The following is a 20,510-nucleotide window of genomic DNA, read 5'->3' as shown; positions in this document are numbered from 1 at the left end:
CCAGATGGTAGAACTCCACTGATTGCATTCTGAGGTGTGGTGACATTGATTTTGTAAGGTGGTGACCAGTTGGTTGGCAGCAGCACAGCAAGAAGGAGGAGCTGAATCTGCTCTAGGAAGGGTTTATTTTAGTGGAGAGACAGCATGGTGGCTTGGATTCTGAAGGACCAGGCTTTGATATTGTCTCTGATGCTTTCTTGTATATGCATGGGCCAGACCTGGGGTGGGCCAGTCTTTTAACTTTGGTGAGCCTTACTTACCTCATCTGCAAGTTGGGGATAACAATACCTATACTACCTACCTTGAAGGATTGGTGTTAGAATCAAATTAGAAAATATTGTGAGGTAGAGAGGAGGTGGAAGGAAAAGCTAGGGAATTCTGGTACCCTTCAAATCACACCAAGGAGGTGATTTCTGGACCTGGTTTGTGGAAGCTGGTATTTGGGGGAGATGATATGGAATCTCTTTTCTTTGCAAGTCTTTTGGGGCAGAGGAGAGAGTCCCACCCATATAAGTGTGGAGAAATGGAAGATTGAGTTAATGAATCTCTTTTGGGGCTGCTTTGATCCCTCCAAGAGATCTGTGGTGGACTTACTAGCTATGGGGTCATTGTTGAATTACTTGTGCATTTAGAGTCAGAAGAGTTAGCTTTGTTTGTGACTTAAGCTATTTGAATCTCTCTGAATCTCATTTTTCCTTATTTGTTAAGTGAAGGGGTTAAACTAGATGACCTCTGAGCTTTCTTCCAACTCCAAGTCTATGGTCTGGGTGACCTCTCTGAGCCTCAGTTTTCTCATCCGGAAGATGGGGATACCTGTACAACCTATGTTCCAAGGTAGTTAAGGGGGAAACCTTAAGGTACTCTCTACCTAGGCAATTATTTTGCCATTTTTATTGGTGAAAGAAGAAGCCCCAACTGCCACGTGGTGAGAACATCCTGTTCTCACAATCACCCCAGCAGGACAGAGATGGGTGTTTTGGAGCCTTATCTGGAGCTCTCAGGATATGAAACAAGCACACACATTTGTCAGGAGACGTTTGGCATCTCTCTCTCCCCAGCACACCAGAAAGACATGTTGTGATGCCAGAAAGGAAAGGCAATTCTGTGAACAGGGATGAGGCCTACCACTGCAGAACAGGTACCTGGAATCAACGGAGTCTGGCTGGCTGCCCTTCTTTCACAGCTGTGCTTCGGACTGCGGAGCCAGAGCCCAGCTGGGGCTCCAAATAAGATGTCTTTAAAAAAAAACAACAACAAACCACAGACCAGAAAAGAAAACTAACCACAGACAGACTAGGACTTTCCCATCCAAATGAGCATTGTCTTGTTCAAAGTAGGCTTGCAGGAAGGCTATATACTCCCTGCTACAAGGATGTGGATGTGCTGAACGCTCACATCATGGCCAAAAGTATGCCTCTGAATCTCATCAGTGATGGCACATTCTTGTCCTTGGTGATGGGATGGGGTTAGATTGAGGGAAACAGCTGAAAAAACCAAATTTGGTTAATGAGATAGTGGATCTAGCTTAGGGTCAAAAAATGAAGCGTGATGACAGGGGAACAAGACTACCCTTGTTGCATGGCTTGTAAGCAAATTCTGGCAACGGTTCCCAAAATGTTTTTAACAAAAGCAGCAACTTTAGAGTTCCTGTGTAGCCCCTTCTTCCCACTGCTATCTCCTTTCTTGAGGGGACCAGAGATGGTTAGCTAGGCAGAGCATTTAGTAACCCCTTATTATGTGCCAAGCCCTGTGCTAAACACTGGAGATAGAAGCAAGTGAGACAGGCTCTACCTTCTAATGAGCTTCCATTCCAATAAAAAGAAGTCATGAATCAGGGAGGGATAGTATGCTTATGGCTGTATGCTTGGGAACTGGTGGCTAGGAAGTGAGTGAAAGGACTAGTTTTGGACCAGGTAAGGTGAAAATTTGTTATCAGAGCCCAGGGTAGTTTCAGGGGTAGAGTCCAAGGTTGGGGAAGGGGGGGGGGCAGACAGAGATGAGGATGATTCCTGGAGTTAAGGCAGTATGGTGTAGAGGCAACACGAGACTTCATGGCAAAAGACCTGGATTCAAATCCTGCCTTTGACACCAAGTGGTTGGATGATCGTGGGCAAAGTCAAGTCATGAAACCTCTCCAAGTCTCAATTTCCTCATGTGCAAAATGGAGAAAACACTACTTATTCGACTTTTCTTACAGTGTTATTGGGAAGGGAGTTCTTGGTAAACTAAAGAACACAGTCAAAAGATGGGTCAGCTGTTATTTAGATAATGACCTGCATCTCACAATCAGCTTCATTGATTTACAGGCACATGGAGGAATTGGGGGTGGTGATATGGAGGCTTCACAGTGCCCAGTCAGAGGATGCGTAATAAACTGTAGGGACTTAGAATTTAAGAGTTGAATGTGCTTTAGAAATTCTCTAGTTCAAGTTCCTCCTCATTTTATGGAGAGGAGAAATGACGAGCAGCCATAGGAAACTGATTTGACCATCGCCATGCGAGTGGTAAATGGCGGACGCAGACTTTGAAGCCAGGCTCTCTGATTCGAAGGCTGGAATCCAGAGATTTTCTCTACTTTGCAAATGTGATTGTTCTGATAGCTCATCATTCCTTAAGAGTGTCTCATTGCCTGCTATTTGAAGTCTAGATTCCTCAACATGGGCGTTCAAAGCCTGTCATAATCTGACCTCAGCCTACCTTCTCTATCCTATTTCCTACTGCTCTACTTTTCTCTCAGAGTCTCAGTCATACTCCTGCTTGCCTTGTTGTGCTTGTTAATGCTGATTTCCCTTCCCCCACTCCTCCTCCCTTTCTCCTACTTGGCCCTTCCAAACCTTCTTCCCATCCCCTACCCCCAAGCCAGATGGCACAATGGATAGAACACTGGATTTGGAGTCAGAAAGACCTGAATTTGAATCCTACCTCAAGTACCCACTAGCTCAGTGACTCTGGGGAAATCTTTTAATCTCCCTTTGTTTTAGTTTTCTCATCTGGAAAATGAGACAGTTGGACAAGAAGTTGGCCCCTAAGATCTGCTCTATCTCTAAACTGATGATCCCATCCATGATCCCTGAATTCCTTTACCTTTATCTCTGTTTCTTATAATTCTCCTTATCTGTCAGAGCCTCACTCATCCTTTACAGTTCAATTCAAATGCCTCTTCATCCAGGAAGTCTTTTCTGCACCCATAGTTAGAACCAACCTTTTTCTTGCATATATTATCTATATAATATGTATACATTATCTTGTATATATATCTTGTATATATATATATATATATTATCTATGTATACATTATAATGTATATATTATCTTGTGTATATATATATATAAATAGTATATACTATTTACTAGTACTTCTGCAATAGCGCTTCTTTCTTATCTTTCGTGGAGTTTCAGTCAAACTGAGACCTGTTCAAGACCTTAGCTTGAAAAGGCTGAAGTCCCCCCACTGCATCCTGGGCCATTTCCAGTTGTCCTCATCTATATCTTGCCACCAGACCCAGATGGCTCTGGAAAAGAAAGTGAGGCTGGTGACTTTGCACAGTCCTCCCTCATTTAAATCCAGTTCACTTGCTTGTCATGGCATCACCTCCATGACGTCATGGTCCTCTTCAAGAATGAAGGACAAACAGCAGCAGCAGTTATCCATTTAAAACAGCCCTCCATAATCAATCTCCAAACTACTTTTTTCAGATGAATTACATGTTATTCCCTTTCACGCACTCTGTCTTCTAGCCATACTGGCCTCCATGCTGTTTCTGGATGTACCATTCCATCTGCTGCCTCTGGTGCTTTTGTCTAGGCTGTCCCCAATGTCTGGAATGCTCTTTTCTCCTAACCTTTATCTCTTTGAAACCTAATTAACCTTCAAGGTCCGGCTCATCACCTTCCTTGATCTTTCTCATCCCAAATTTTGTGTTCTTCCCATCCCAAACTACTTGGTATTTATTTCTCCCTTCCCTCCTCAGGGAATCAAGATTGTTTTGTTTTCATCTGTATCTGAGTTTAGAACTATGTCTGACACAGAAGGTGCTTAATGAATGCTGTGGACTTGAATGAACTTTGTCCACTTGCCTCATGGGAGAGCATGTTATCTCTTCTCTATGGCATCCACTGCCGCCTCCTTGGAAAACAGAGTCAAGGAAGGGACTTCTGATCTACTGCCAAGTTCTTTCTAGCCAGCCATAGAGGGAGGTGGGAGAAGAGAACGAAAGCCTCAAAGTGCAGAGCCTAGAATCTTGTGTGTTCCATAAGCAATCAACCATTCCATCATTTTACAAGCTTCCTATGTGCCAGGCACTGTGCCAAGTGCTGAGGACACAGGGGCTAAAGGAAGACTGTTCTTATCCTCAAGAAGCTAACATTCTACTGGGGGAAACAACATGCACAAAAATAGGTACATAGAAAAATACACACTAAATGCAAAGCAATTTTTGGATGGGGACAGAGCACTGCTAACTGAAGAGATCAGGAAAAGGAGAGGAGGTTCTGCTTCCAAAACTGTATCATTAGAGCTCCAGGGGCCTCCAGTTGTCTTCAAGGGACAATAAATATTTTGGTTGTAGGGAGACTTTAAAATTGTAAGACTAGAATATAAAGTAACAGAACTGAAAAGACATCTGATATAATTTACTTCAATCCCTTAATTTTATTTCATTTACAAGTATTTTTTTAAAATGGTACCATCATTTCCAAGTATATCTCTCTCTCCCCTCTCTTATTCCAGTAAGTTATCCTCTACTGCAATGAATCAAAAAGAGAAAAAAAGCAGTTCAGCAAAACTTACCAATATATCAGCTGAATCTGATGGTATCAGCAAGGCCCATACCCATAGTTCCCCCATCACTGCAAAGATAAGAGGGACATCAAGTTTGGTCATTTGAATTACATTGTTCATGTTTGCTGTTTTTTGCATTTCTTTTATTATAGTCATTTTGTTTATTGCTTTCCTTGTTTTCCTTTTAAGTCAATTTAAGTCAATCTCTTTAATTATTCAGAAGAGGAAACTGATACCCCAGAGGGGAAATGACTTTTTCAGGGTCACATGGCTAGTTAATAAAGGAACTAAGGCCAAAACCAAATCTATCCCATTCTTTAACTTTAATCTCAACAGACTAACACAGAACTTAGAATTCGTAATGTATGAGTGCCTTATTCCCTTATCTGTAAAATGGGTCTTCCACATAGCTGCTGGTGCAGGGATGGGCTTTTATTGCAAACTCAGTAAATATCTGATGAAATAAATGAATTGACCAAGGAATGTAGGACTGTTCTTCTCTCCTCTCCTCCCCTCCCCTCCCCTCCCCTCCCCTCCCCTCCCCTCCCCTCCTCCCCTCTCCTCCTTCCCCCTCCTCTCCCCTCCTCTCCCCTCCTCTCCCCTGTCCTCTCCTCTCCTCAGTGACTCTTTGAAAGTGAAAAAGGCTATAGGAACATATTTACTCATATTATTTGGGCAGTTTTACTTTCAAATATGGAAGACCATAGAAGCTGTGACCTACCCATTATCTGACAAGATCAGGAGTTCGAATAAAATTAGGGGGTGAGAGAGGAATATATTGGGAGGAGAAAGAGAGAAATGGATGGGGAAAATTATCTCTCATAAAAGAGGCAAGAAAAAGCTTTTTCAATGGAGGGAAGAAGGGGGGAAGTGAGAGGGAAAAAGTGAAGCTTACTTTCATCACATTTGGCTTAAGGAGGGAATAACAAGCACACTCAATTAGGTATGAAAAGTAGGAGAGAAGGGGATAAGTGGGGTATGGGGGGATGGTAGAGGGGAGGGCAAAGGGGAGGAGGGAGTAATTAGAAGTAAATTCTTTTGGGGAAGGATAGGGTCAAAAGAGAGAACAGAATAAATGGGAGGCAGGATAGGATGGAGGGAAATATGGTTAGTCTTTCACAACATGACTATTATGGAAGTCTTTTGCATAACTACACATGTATAGCCTATATTGAATTGCTTGTCTTTTCAGTGGGGATGGGTGGGGAGAGAGGAAGGGAGAGAAGTTGGGACTCAAAGTTTTAGGAACGAATGTAGAGAATTGTTTTTGCATGCAACTGGGAAATAAGAAATACAGGTAATGGGGTATAGAAATCTATCTTGCCCTATAAGAAAGGAGAAGATGGGGATAAGGGAAGGGAGGGAGGGGTGTGATAGAAAGGAGGGCAGATTGGGGGAAAGGGTAATCAGAATGCATGGTATCTTGGGTGGGGGAGGGGAGAGATGGGGAGAAAATTTGGAACTCAAAATTTTGTGGAAATGAAGGTTGAAAACTAAAAATAAATAAAATTTTAAAAAAAGGATCAAGAGTTGAAAGAGACCCTAATAGGTTATCTAATCCATCTCCCTTATTTTAAAAGAGGAAGTTAGGAGTTCGAGGCAGAAGAGGAAACTGAGGCCCAGAGAGCTTAAGTAATCTGACCAAGTTCCCACAGGCCCTAAGTAACAGATTCAAGACTTGAAGACAGGTCTTAATTCTAAACCTCCTTTTCTTTCCACTATACTGTGCATATAAAGAGGGAAGAGGCAGGGCCAGTTCTAAGATTATAATTTAGGGAAGGTGGTCTAGAGGAAAACTCACTCTAGAGGTAAACATTTATTAAACACCTTCTGTGTATCATAGTATCCGAGCTGTAAATCTGAAAAGGATCTCTGAGGCCATATTGTCCAAACTCATTTTGCAGGTGAGAAAACTGAGACCTGGCAAAATTAAGTGATGCATAAAGTCACATTGATAGTAATCACCAGAGGGAGGATTTGAATATAGGCCCTCTAACTCCAAGGTCGGTGCTCTTTCTACTGTACCACACTGGGGATACGATGTAAAAAAAAAAAAGGAAATAATCCCTGACCTTTGCAAAGCTTACATTCTACCAGGAAAGACAATATTTCTCTCCCCTTTTCTATGTTAAATATATACACGTGCATACATACATACATACATAAACACACATATGTATATATATCTATCGACATACATATATATATACATACATAATAAGACATAAAAAGTAGACACAAAACAATCTTGAATGGGAAGGTATTAGTGACTGAGAGATTCAAGTTGTTTCTTTAACTATAAAAATGCAAATGACTTTGGAGCTGGAAGGGACCTCTGAGGTGGTGTGGTCCAACCCTTCTCATTTTACAGATGAGGAAACTGAGACCTGAGGAGTTTCACTGGATCTCCTGAAACAACTTAGTGGCTGAGTCAAGATTCAAACTCAGAACCTATGACTCTAGTTCCAGTACCGTCCCCTCTTTGGCAGTGGCTGAATCTATAACCCTCCAGCTATTGGGTTATTTTGAATGAACACATTTATTAAGTTCAGTGAAACTCAAGGTATTGTGCTAGGAAAGAAATAAAAAGGACATGACAGTCTGTTGCCAGTAAGGGGCTCACAATCTAATGGGAAGGGGTAAGAGTATAGGAGGGAGATGAGATGTTTACAAATAACTGCTATTAAGCAGTATGGTCCGTGCAAAGAGAGGAAAAGTGCTCTGAGAAGTGTGAAGAGGATGAGCTCTCTCTCATGGGGGGTGAGGGGTGTCAAGAAAGGCTTCATGGACGAAGTAATACCTGAGGTTCAGCCTCAATGGTAGGGACAGATTTTAATAGACACATGAGTAAGAAAGCAGGCTTTGGAGCTGGAGAATCTTGGTTCAAACGCAGCTTCTTGCACTTGCTGTCCTGTGTAGTCTTGAGCAAATCATTTACTTTACCTAAATCTGAGATTCCTCATTTATAAATTTTTTGGGGTTTAGAGTAGATGACTTCTGAAGTCTGGTCTTGTCATGCTGCGATTTGGGCAATTCATTACCTTGGATAAGTCATCCCTGGTCTTTGGGCTTCAGGGTCCCTGATCTGTAAAATGAGGGCATTGGCCTGACCTCTAAGGTCATCTATGATCTATGATCATCTAGAATCTATGATCCTATAATCTTGAAGGTTCTTTTTCAGACTAATGGGGACTGGGGCCTTGGGACTCCATTCTAAACATGGAGGCAGTATAAACTGGCTTAGAGATTGGCAAGAGCAGAATGAGAATGGGAGGTGGTGGTAGTGGTGGGGCAGACAGTGTTCTAATTTGACAAAAACATTGAATTTGTGAAGGGGAGGTAATATGAGATAAGGGTGGAGAAAGGTAGTTTGGCTTCAGATTGCACAGAGCCTGGAATGGTAGGATCAGAAGTAGATTCTTTATTCACTTGGCAATGGGTAGCTGTTAAAGCAAGGTTGTTGATTTGTCTGTTGGTTTGCATGTGGAAAAGGCATCTAGTTTGCAAAGCATTTATATGAAGACTGGAGGGGAATCACTGATGAAAACATGGAAGATTCCCACCTTCAGATTCTGGAAAGGGCAGTTTCCAGGGATCCATTATGATACTTCTGAAAAGTAAAACGTTGGATCAGCAGAGTATTCTCATCTTAATGTGAGAGGAAACAAGGACCTACCTAATTGGACTTAATCACTGTTGCTTTTATTGACACCTCCCACCCAGTGTCCTGAGCAGCTGTTCATTGTCTACTATATTGAGTAAAATGTGTTAAGTGGAACACAGTGCAGGTGAGTTCAGGTGCTGGCTTCTTGTGCTTAATACATATTCACATTTTTTTTTCCCACTTCTCTGAGGATGTAATCCTGGAAGAAATGATTGACATTCCTCAACTGCTTCTAGATCTGACAGTATCATAGAATTACAGGGTAGAAAGGGACTTTGAAGGTCACATTGGCTAAACTACCAATATGAAGGTTAAATGAATTAACGAATTAATAAACAAACTGTGCCAGGTACTATGCTAGACTCGTGGGAGAAAAATATAAAAATGAGTTACTGCCTTCACAGAGGTTCCATTCAATGGACTCTAGCATAAAATCTGAACCTCACAGGATCTCAATTAGAAGGGATGTCCACAATAGCCCAAATTCAAAAGATTTCCCTGTCACTGAGCAGTGGTCTTATGTCCTTGACTTGAAGACTCTCCACTTCTTGGGGCAAACTGTAAATGTTAAAGCTTTGTTTTTGTTTTTCTTACATTCAGCCTAAATTTGTTACTCTTAGCTCGGTTCCCTTTGCCTAAGCCGACTTGTAGGATGTTAGACCTGGAAAGGACCTCATTTAGGCCAAATGAATGGGAAGCATGAGTCCTTTCTACAACCTCTCCCAAGTGTCCATCCAAGGCACAGGGAACTCACTATCATCCATGTGAGGCAGTGATCCTTGGGAAGATATAGTTTCTTATCTCTAGCCCAAATCTGGTTCTGTATAATTTTCAGCCTTGTGTCTATAGCCACAGAGATTTCTGTCCCCTTTTTAATGTGACAGATGCATCTTTGAAAGCCTTAAGTAGGAGTCTCTGATAGGGATGATGGTGCTAGAGCTAGCAGTGTTTATGCAGCCAATAATACAAACATTAACAACAGAATTGATAACAGCTTTCGTTTATAGACTGTTATACAGTGTACAAAAGTAATACACATTTATTAAGCACCAGCTGTGTGCAAAGCACTAACTTTGGAGCTGGGGATTCAAAGACAGAAATGATAGATCCTGCCTTCAAGGAACTTATGTCCTAGTACATGGTGAGAATGAATCTTATAAGCATCTTTTGCTCCATTTTTTGTCTTTGAATTCCCATCATTAGCACAGTACTGACTCAGAGTAGTTAGTAAACATTTATGAAATGTCTACTATGTACAGGCACTGTTCTAAGCATTTAAAAAAAACCCCAACTATGATTTTATTTGATCCTTACAACAACCCTGTAAGGTAGGTCCTGCTATTACCTCCATTTTGCAGTTGAGGGAACTGAGATTTTAAGTAACTTGCCCAGGATTAATATTAATTAATTAATGAATGTTTGATCCTCAGTTTGAACTCAGATCTTCCTGACTTCAGGCCCAGCACTCCATCCACTGCACCACCTGGATAGCTCTGGAGGTGACTTGTGACCTTTAGGTGAAGGTTAGAATAGTGGCCTTCCTGCCAAGGCAACTCCCTCAGAAGAGTGGATGATAGCATGAACCCCTTTAGGGTGATCCATCTAAAAACTCCATAACAGAATAGCTCCTAAGAGCAAACTAGGCTTTGGGGTGGAGGTGGGGTGATAATCTAAAGAGACCAATAAAATCAGCTTGCTGCCCTGAAGGAGTTTCTAATCTCTTTCCAATTCACTTAGACGCCTCTTCTTCCAAATAGTTCCTGGACTTTTTTCCTTCTTCCTTGCATTTGATTGGAGAGACCTCTTTTTTAAGGTTTACAACAGCCCTGGGAGACAGTACTAGCATGGTCACCCCCATTTTATAGCAAACTAGCAAAGTGAGGCTCTGAGAATTGGAGGAACCCACCCAGAGTTACATTGGGAATGTCAGAGGTTAGGCTGCCCCAAGTCTTAGCCCGTTTCCTGTTCCCTCACTGCTCCAAAAACTCATGTTTACAGAGCACTTTTCTTATAATTCTGTGAAGGTGAGAGGGTTGATATTCCTATTTTACAGAAGAGAAAAATGATTCCATGTCGAGGTCAAGGGATTTGTCTCAGTCCCCTGACCACCCTCCCCATCGCCCATTATTCTTTCCTATAGATGTTGCCAACCTTGGAAATAGGAAGACCTGAGTTTCAACCCTGTTTGAGACAATTACCAGTTGTATGACCCTGGGCAAATCACCTAATGGCTCTCTCCCTCAGTTTCCTCATCTGTAACATGAGAGGGTTTAACTCGGTGTCCTCTAAGGTCTATTTCAACTCTAAATCTGTGATACTCTGACTTGAAATCCAAAGAGCAGGTTTCAACTCCAAGTTCTGATACTACCCATGGGGAGATGGGCAGATTACTTAAGCTGACTGTCCTTTAGGGAGACCCAGAATTAGCCATTTCATTCGCTCTGATCCTCAGTTTCCTCATCAGTCAAACAGAATTAATAACAATATTTCTGCTTCCTCCTTTACAGAATTATTTCAGGAATAATGCTTTGCAAACTGTAAAATGACCTATAAATGTGAATTATTGTTATTATAATAATGTAATCTGTTGAGTATATAGACAGTGTCATATTGTTTGTCATTGATTTGCTTCATGTATGTATTTATTCTGGCTTGCTCAACTCAGGATCATAGACTCATACATTGACAGTCTAATCTAGGGGTTGTTAGCCTGGAGCCCATGAACTTATTTTAAAAACATATTTTGACAACCACACTTCAATGCAATCAAATTTCTTTGCAGTCCTCTGTATTTAATTTTATGCATTTAAAAATGTTATACTGGGAAGTGGTCTGCATAATTTATCCAATTGTCAAAGGGATACATGACTCCCCAAATGGTTAAGAACCTTTGGTCTAGCCTGACCCCCTCAGAAGATAAAACTAAGACACAGAGGCATTATAGGCAAGCTCGCAGGACACTAGTCTTCCAGTGCAATGTGATGCAACAAGTATTTAGGTCCTTACTTTGTGCAAGAAACAGGGTATATAAACACAAAATGAAAAAAAATTATCCTCAGGGAGTTTGTATTCCTTTGGGGGAGGGTATCTATGATATGCAAACATCATTTGAGTAGGAGGGATAGAGGCACCAATAGCTGAGAAGACTACTCATTCCTGGTGTCAGACTCTTCCTGACCCAGGGGACCAACTGTCCCTGGGATTTTCTTGGCAAAGATACTGGAATGGTTTGCCATTGCTTTCTCCAGTTTTACGCATGCTGGGGGTAAAGTGACTTGCTCAGAGTCATAGAGCTCATAAGTATCTGAGATCTGATTTGAACTCTTTTGAACCCAGACCCAGGGTTCTATCCCACTGCACCACCAAGCTACAATGGAGACTTCCCATAGGAAATGGTGAATGAGCTGAGCCTTAAAAGAAGCTAGAGATTAAGCCTAAGAAGTGGAGTTTAAGAGGGAGTGCATTACAGGCATGGGGGAAGCCTGGGCAAAGCTTTGCTTGGGAACAGATTGCTGAGTTTGCGGAAGCAACTAGTAAGCTCTGGTGGCTGGAATGTTGACTGTGTGAAATAAACCAGGAAAAACTGACAAGAGTCAAAGAGATGTGTCGGCTTGTAAGGTTATGTATGGAATTGATTATACCTAAGAAGAAAAGCAAAATTTACTTGATGGAGAGTCATCATTTCAAGTACAATTCTCTCCTAAACCATATGTGGAAATGCTCATTTTATTTGGTGTTTGTTAAGTTCAGAATCTAAATTAAATTAAATTAAATTAAAATAAGAAAGATTTTTGCTGAATTGCTAAGGACAATATATTCCAAAGGAGAGTTGGCTTTTTCTCTTAGGGGTGATAGGGAGCCACTTAAGTTTCCTAAACTGGATGGAGGGCAGAAGATAAGTTTTCCACTTTGTATTCCCCACAGATCCTAGAGGAAGGCTGGATACTACACAGGCTCTAGAAATGTTCTTTGAATTGAATAAGTATGAAATTCTTCCCTTCCTACGCCCTCTCCCTACCCTTCATCCTCTAGGCACTAATCTCAGCCCCCCCTCAACTCCCCTTCCCCCCAGATCTGTAGTTTTCCTATGGACCATCCCTTGCTCAAGCCTGAGTCAGTCTCCTTTCTGCAATTTCTTATTTTGATTTTCAGTCTTTTCCCAGCTTCCTCGAGGAGTGACCCCATCCTACCCTTCCCAACTTTCCTGGAATTTGGACACCTTATCTTTTAATGTCCTAGAATCGCCCCCACAGATACACCTTGTCCCTCTAGCCCCCATCTCAGCTGTGCATCTTGAAAAGACCAGATGGCATAGATTTATTTATCTTTTTTAGTGGAAAGGAGCCCCAACAGGAGACAGATTTGGGCTCATTTATGAGCAGGAGCTGTCTAATCACCAGAGCTATGGAACAGGCCACCAGGGTGGGGAAGGACCTTGAACCCATTACACATACACAACACACACATATCTCTCTCTCCATATATATGTATACATATATTATATATATACATACACATACACATACATATACTATAGGAACTAGTGATGTTTAACCTAGAGGAGAGATCATTCCAGGCCGCTGGTAATTATCTTCAAGTATCTGAAAGGTTGTCATGAAGAAGAAGGATTAGATTAATTCTACTTGGCCCCAGAAGGCAGAATAAGGAGCAAGGTTGCAAAGGGGGAAACTTGAATCTTGGTGTCGGAGAAAAAAAGCTTCCTAATATAATAATAGAGAACATTTATATCATGCTTATTATGTTCTAGGCACTGTGCTAAGTGCTTTACAATAGAATCATCCCATTTTACCCTCACAATAACCATGACAGGTAGGTGATTTTATGATCCTGTTTTTACAGATGAGGAAACGGAGGCAAAAAATTGACTTGCCTAGGGACACATAGCTAGTAAATGGCTGAGTCTGGATTTAAACTCAGGTCTTCTTGAGTCCAGGCATGGTGCTCTTTCTAAGGCACTCCCTCACTGCTAATGCTGTCCGAAAATGCCATGGATATTTCCCTCAATTGAAGGTCTATAAAGACCCTCTTTAAAAAAGAGACAGGGCAGTGGGGTGGTACAGTGGCTTAGAATCAGAAAGGCTCATCTTTTTGAGTTCAAATCTGGCCTAAGACCCTTATTTAGCTGTGTGACTTGTATAATGAGAAGACAGGACTCACTGGAAAAGACCCTGATGTTGGGAAAGACTGAAGTCGAAAGGAGAAGGGGACAGCAGAGGATGTGATGCAAAGATGGTGTCATGGAAGCAAGGAGCACAAGCTTGGACAGACTTTGGGAGCTGGTGGAGGATCGAAGGGCTTGGTGGGCTATATTGTCTGTGGGAATCATGAAGACTGGGACATGACTGAAAGATTGAACAACAAAAATAATTGGATCAGCCTCTAGAAATCATTTAAAATTAGCAACATTTTGTACACAGTGGTTTCCTAAAAAATTTCACTCTTAAGGAAAATTGAAAGATAACACAAATGATACTATGAATTTAAAATGTAAAATAAAATAAGACAGTCAACCCCCCCACAAAAACTTAACACTGTTTACCTCAGTTTCCTCATCTGTAAAATGAATTGGAGAAGGAAAAAACAAACCATTCCTGTATCTTTGCCAAGAAAACCCCAAAATGGGGTTGCAAAGAGTCGGCCGTCACTGAAAATGACTAAATACCAAATGAGAACAAAGAGGGAGAGGTCGGTTGTGTGTTTAGGGGGAGGATTCTTCTTCTTGGGGGGTAGTAGAACAGGATAGCCTATAGGCCCTCCCAACTCTGACATTCTGGTTTTGTGCTTATTTATACCTTATGTGAGTTTTAGAAACAGGGACTTCCTGTGAAAGATACTGTAATGCAGTGGGAGCCTAGACTGGATGATCTCTTAAGGTCACTTCCAGTTGTAAGATTCTGGGGTTCTTTGAGCTATGGTTAACCTACTTTGGTGGACCTGGCCTTGACTGCATATCAGGAATATTCTGGAGTCTAGACAAGATTCACCACCTTACTCAGAATCCCTAGTCTACACCCTAGACTAGGGAGTACTCAGTCTACTCCCTAGACTGATGGGACTGTTTATTTCCAGAGACCTTCCTGCTCACATGTGGGTTCTCTTATTAGAGAAAAGGGTCTGCTTTCCCTGGGCAGTGTCTGAACTTCTAATCTGGTCATTCCATTCCCCCCCCCCCACTGCCACCTCCATCATAAATTGTCAAAGCTGTGAGTGACTTTAGAGATCAGCTAGTTAAAATTGAGTGAAACCCCTTCATAATACAGATGAGAAAACTGGGGACCAGAGAAGGAGACTGATATGTCCAAGGACACACAGCTATTTAGTGGCTGCTCGGGGAATCCAACCTAGGTCACCTGATTCCTAGTCTGGGTTTTTTTTTTCTCTCCTACTGCATAGCACTGGGCTTAGAGGCCCAGCTGTCTGGCAGCTATTAGAAGGGATCTGATAAACTCCCCTGCATCAAAGTGATATCGGCTTGTATCCTTTCAGGAATATTTGGGCTTTGAGCAGAAAAAAAGGACTGACCTTGCAGAAATGGCATACCAGTGGTGGAATTGCCCTTTTGCCCCACTGACCTGTCCCAGGCCACCTCTGCCTCTGGTGTGTATGTAGGGGAAAGTGCAGAAAGAAGCTGCTTGGCATCCAACACTGAGGGAGCAAGTGCCTGTGTTGCCTCCATGTGAGACTGGTCTTGGGGCAGTTTCATCAAAAAGCCAGCTACAAAAAGACATTAACCTCTTTCCCAGGGCAATGCTCCTGCCTTCATCAGGCAGCATTATTCTCTCCACTGACCTTTCCCCCACTTCCCTCCCACCTCAGCCATCTTTAAGTAAGCCTTCCTCTTGGACTTGGTTTAGAATCTCTCCTAAACAGCAGTGGGCTAACACTTGCGTCAAGATGGAAGGGAATGAGCATCCTCTGGGCTGGGAGGGCATGGATGCCTTCTGGGGACAGTGTGGACCTGGAGCCAAGTCAGACCCTCTTCTCCAACGGGGCGCTGTCCAGCCCTTGCAGCTTACACAGTGAGGCACCCCTAGGGTGCAAAGAAGGTTTGTGAGTTCTCTTTCCCATAGTAAGCTGATTCAGGTAAAATCAGGTTAAACTAAAACAAGAAACAATCTTGAAGAAAAAAGATAAAGGGGACAAATGCTGTTACTAAACGATGAAATGTAGCCTGAGGGCAGTTTGTGGAAGTCATTGTGGTACATTTGGGTTTGGAATCTTAAAGAACCGGATTCAAATCCTGCCTCAGACACTTAGTTTTGTGACCCCAGACAGACCTTGGCTTCCTCCTCTCTAAATTGGGGTCACTGGACTTGATGACCTCCAAAGAGGCTTTTAGGATCCTATGATGGTTTGGCATTATATTAGGACTGGGGACTGGGAGGAGCAGGGTTGGGTATTTTCTGATATGAATCTCTGAATTTTTTTTTTTCATTCATTAGCCCAAGGCCACCGGGTCCTGTCCCAAGAGCTCCCTTTGCCATTAGTCACTGAGAGTGAGTCCTCCAAAGCCCAGGGTCTGGAGCTGCAGCCCCTACTTCCCTCCTCCCCCTGTCCCCCCACCATTGCTCTATCTCTGCCCCCATCCTTGGCCTGGATGGTATATGGTCATACAAGGATCACTCTGTGGCTTCAGATGATGGGGCAGTGGGAGGGGGAGGGCATCTGTGCTGGAACTGGGGCTTTGCTGCTCACTACCTGTGTGACCTTGGGAAGTTTCTCCACCCCTAGACCTTGGTTTCCCTCACAGTAAAATGAAGGACTGGACTCCATGGCCTTCCAACTCTAACATTCTGTGATACCTTGCCACTTTCTCCATGTGTGACCTTGCTTGGGCCTCAGTCTCCTCATCTGCAGAATGATGAGGTTGGTCTACATAGCCTCTGAGGTCCCTTTCAGCTTCAGATCTAGGGCCTTTTTCCATCTCTTCGGACTCCACAGCCCAACAGAGAATGGTGGGAGGGCATGCAGTGTGGGGTAGAGAAGGGAGCTAGCTGGGCCACAGAACTGGAGTGTCCTCTGGCTCTCTCATTGGCCAGGTGAGTGTATTTGACTGATTAGGGATCTTGGCTGCTCCTGACTGCCTTGCTCTTCTCCCTCCCTCCCACCCCCTCTTCTATATTGCTTCCATTTTGGTGCAGTGCAGACTTTTGGTTTTAACTAGCCGAATTGATATTCTGAGCAAGCCTGTGAGCAGGGATGACAGAGCTTCTCCAAGCATATGGGGGAGCTAGCTTGGCCTGCAGCTGCCCGCCCTGTCCGTCACGGAGTCTGGCTGGCCCCAAATGCCTCCAAACTTGAAAGGAACAGAGAGGCATTTTGGCTTCCCCTGTCTTTCCCCTTTCTGCCACATTCCCTGGGAACAGGCAGGGGTACATAGTCAGCCTGGTGTGTGTGTGTGTGTGTGTGTGTGTGTGTGTGTGTGTGTGTGTGTGTGTGTAGTGTATGTGTAGTGTGTGTGTGTGTGTGTGTAGTGTATGTGTAGTGTAGTGTGTGTGTGTGTGTGTGTGTGTGTGTGTGTGTGTGTAGTGTGTGTATGTGTGTCTAGAGAGGGGAACAGAGGACCATTTTGGGATAAGACAGCCTGAGGAGGGAGGCCACCTGTTTAAGAGCAGAACTGATCAGCAAAACCCAAATCACAGAGGGTCCGCTGACCTTGGAATTCCTGACTCTCCAACTTTCTTTCCTCCTCCTTCCCCTCAAGCCCCCCCTCCCTCTCAAGTCCCCCCCTCCCCAATCTTCCAATTTTAAAGGCCTATGGTGAAATAGGGGAAAAACTGGACTGTGTGTTTGGGGCTTTAAAAGCCTATTGCAGGTGACTGACCCTCAAGGGTCCCAGGGATGGCTGGGAAGTAAGTCAGTGCTCAGTCTAACTCCGTGCACGTGTGTGTTTCATACCCCTCACTCTTCACTCTTGCAACAGGTATTCAGGCAACACAAAAGCACATGCTTTCTTGCAGTCTCAGGAAGCCCTAGGGATCAATGACTCTGAAGCAGCTGAGAGCTGGTCCCTCAGAGAGGCTTCTTTTCAGTCTAAAGTCCTGGGAAATCCTAGAGCTGACAAGGGGAAATTTAGGGCCCTGTCCACTAGGGTTCTTTTTCCTGGTGTTGGTACTCCTAGCTCCCAGCTGGTATGGTCAGTGGGACTGATTTTTTTTTTTTTTTTGCCCTGGGGAGGGGGCAGTTAAATTGTGGGCCTCTGGGGCCATGTGCCTGATGGGCTCTAAGTCCTGACTACTGCAAGCCTGTCTAAGCTCCCACAATATATCTGTCTATGTATGGCCCCAGGGTCCTAGCAATGGTCCTGCCTACTTACGCCTGGGAAGAGGATGGGATTGGAGATTGCTTGTCTATGCTCAGTTCTGCAGGGTCCGTAATAACTGACCAAGTTGGTTGGGAAGAGGGTGGCATTTTTAGAAAATGACTTCCCTGGGAAAACCATCTGGACCCCCCTCTCCCTTGCCCAGACTCATCATCCAGGCAGGCCTTCAGACCCCCCCCCCCCAACTTCACTGCCTCCCTTCCTTCCCCCATAGGATCGCGATCGAACCTGACAGTCCCTCGTCCTTGACGGTTTCTCCCACTTCTGGATAGGTGGCATATTCCTGGGAGTTTGCCATCTTCTGTGTTTGTTGTTATCCCAAGGGACGTATTAGGGGAACAAACAACAACATGGTGGTTGATTCCACCCTCCCCCCAATCCCCCTACCTCCTGGTGGAGAAAGCGGTTTTTGCCTTTACTACACCAGCCGCGTTTCTTTTCCCCTTCCAAGTGCCTTAAGCTGAGGGCAGAAACATCCCCAGAGATTGCATTTTGCTGGTGAGATGCTCTCATAAATATCCCAGCTCCCTCCCCTACCTGCTTCATCAGGATGGTACAGTCTGCAGAGGGACTCCAGGCGGCTAGCCCAGCCTCTCACCGCCTTCCAGATGCGGTACAGTGATTATTCGGCTGGGCAACTGGAAATCCTTTTGGATGGGTGATGATTTCTTAGCCAAGTAAGTAGCGACATCCACAGCATGAGAAATAAAAATAAAAGCTTTTCCCTCTTCCCTTCCCCCACCATCTTCTCTATTTTTTTGAGGGGGGAGGGGAAGGGGGATGGCATTTGGGGGCTTGTTTATTTGGCAGCCTGTTTCTTTTGGAATCAGGAGCCGAGGTGGGGAATATTTTGTGTGTGTGTGTGTGTGTGTGTGTGTGTGTGTGTGTGTGTGTGTGAAGGATGACAGTGGCTTAATCTGATGGAGGCATTAGGTCTGAGACCTGGGAATCTCTGGGAAGGCAATGCACATTTACATGGTGTTACGCAAGGGTATAGCAGAAGGGCAAGGTTCTCTCCAAAATAAATAGCACTTGGGGTGAGGTTGAAAATTACCCCGGGGTTGCAGGGCTATGGAATTTTTGGTAAAAGTCAGGGTGGTACAGGTTTAGCTTCCCCCCACCCCGGAAACCAGTTATTTCTTAAGGAGGGAATCCAGCACAGGTGAGCTTTACTTGGAATTTTCTTTTGGGGGAGGAGGTTGGTGGTATGTCATGCACAGGGTGTCCAAGACAGATGGTGTGGGTTCTTCCAGGGCAACTTTTCCAGGGGTGCTGTGGACAGTGCTGGGTGTCACTGGATACGGGATCGGCACCTGTGGGGGCTTGGTGGCAGTGGCATCAGTGGGGTTAATGTGCTTGGAAAGGGATCACTTTGCACCATTTATGTTGCAGGGTGTAGTTAGAGAGTGAGCCTGGGTCTGCATTAAAATTGGATGCTTTTATGAGGATGCTGGCTCATAGATGTGTCTTTGGAGAAGCTTGATGCCTGCACAGATGGAGGGGACTCATGGGCCACTCTGCTGAGTTCTCTCCAACCTCTTGTGAATTGCTGACTGTGCCTCCCCCTCCCCTGGCTGCTCCAGAGTCTCTCACAAATGAACATGTAAGGGCAGCTTCAGAAATCCAAGCAGAGGCTTCTGCATCTCCTTCCCTATCACCCCGGGTCATCAATTTTCAAACTCCAAGCAGGGCTGTCACCAGGCACCAAGGAGGAGCCTGCTGGCTTCCCCCTGCTTGTTACGTAAAAGACCCAGCAGTCTCTTCATCCACTTGGGAGCTGGGGACTTTTCAGTTTGATGTGGATGGTGCATCAGCTCTAAGTTTGGGTCTGGGTCTGTCCCCTGTGATCTCATTTACCTGCTGTCACTTCCCCACCTGGACCCCCTCCCCCATCCCACAAGCTTCGGGATTTTCTCTGCCATTGCTTGTTACTTCCTCTGACTTAATGAAATGGGAACTTTGGGTCATCTCAGGAGCTCGGAAGAGTCAGGAGTGAATGCCTAGTCTGCTGTCTGGAAGGTAAGTCATGGACTTGCTGAGCCAAAGGAAGGGGTCTTGCCTTGGGGCACTGGGCACTGGAGGCTGATCTATACCTCCTCTTAACTATGTGCATGCTGGTTCATTTACTGAGTAAATTCATGAAGAATGGGCAGAGCTGATGTTCAGGCTTTTTTAGGGGTGATGTGGAGGTGCTCTAAAAAGAGAAACTGTCCTTTGGTTTGGGAAGTTGGAGGGGTTCTGGAGCTCTGGTCTGGCGTGGCCTTAGCACTTGAACTCAGTGATGAGAAGAGTTAATGTTGCAAAGGGCCTGCCTCTGCAGATGGAGGAGGGATGTGCTGGGGAGGTGGAAGCAGTGCTAGTGACCAGAGCCCGGCTGGCATCTGCAGCCCCTCTGGATGCCCACACATACAGACATACCTTAGTATATCCATGTCTGCACACCTGTACATAAATGCATGAAGCCCGTAGACCCACATTCCTGTAGATGTGGACATGCTACCCTGGTAATTACACACACAGGCACACGAGTCCGTACATGCCCTGTCGTGAGGGCTCGCGCCCCCTCCCACACATGAACACAGATGCACAAATGTCCCTTTCACCTTGGCTCTCCTCAGTTCTCTGCATTATGTCAGTGAACATTTCAGGCTCTCGGGAAACAAGAAGAGGTCTTCTGGTTGAGGCTGGTTGAAACCCATCCTCATAGCCTTGCCTTGAGCATG

General features: G+C 44.3%; 1 protein-coding gene across 8 annotated transcripts in view; it reads left to right on the top strand.

The window, feature by feature from the left end:
- Window positions 1–20,510, top strand: part of ATP2B2 (ATPase plasma membrane Ca2+ transporting 2) — a 666,717-nt gene that overhangs the window by 305,151 nt on the left and 341,056 nt on the right. Inside the window, exon 1 of one of the 8 annotated variants that reach the window (XM_072598496.1) lies at window positions 6,246–18,949. The exons of 6 other annotated variants lie outside the window; for them this stretch is intronic. The gene's annotated coding sequence lies outside the window, so the exon portion shown is untranslated. Of the gene's footprint in view, window positions 1–6,245; window positions 18,950–20,510 lie in introns of those variants that run through there. One more of the 8 variants, XM_072598497.1, reaches the window with a different exon arrangement.

This window comes from Notamacropus eugenii, chromosome 3, assembly GCF_028372415.1.
Source record: "Notamacropus eugenii isolate mMacEug1 chromosome 3, mMacEug1.pri_v2, whole genome shotgun sequence".
Classification (NCBI taxonomy): Eukaryota; Metazoa; Chordata; class Mammalia; order Diprotodontia; family Macropodidae; genus Notamacropus; species Notamacropus eugenii.
This window is presented reverse-complemented; position numbering and strand designations above follow the sequence as displayed.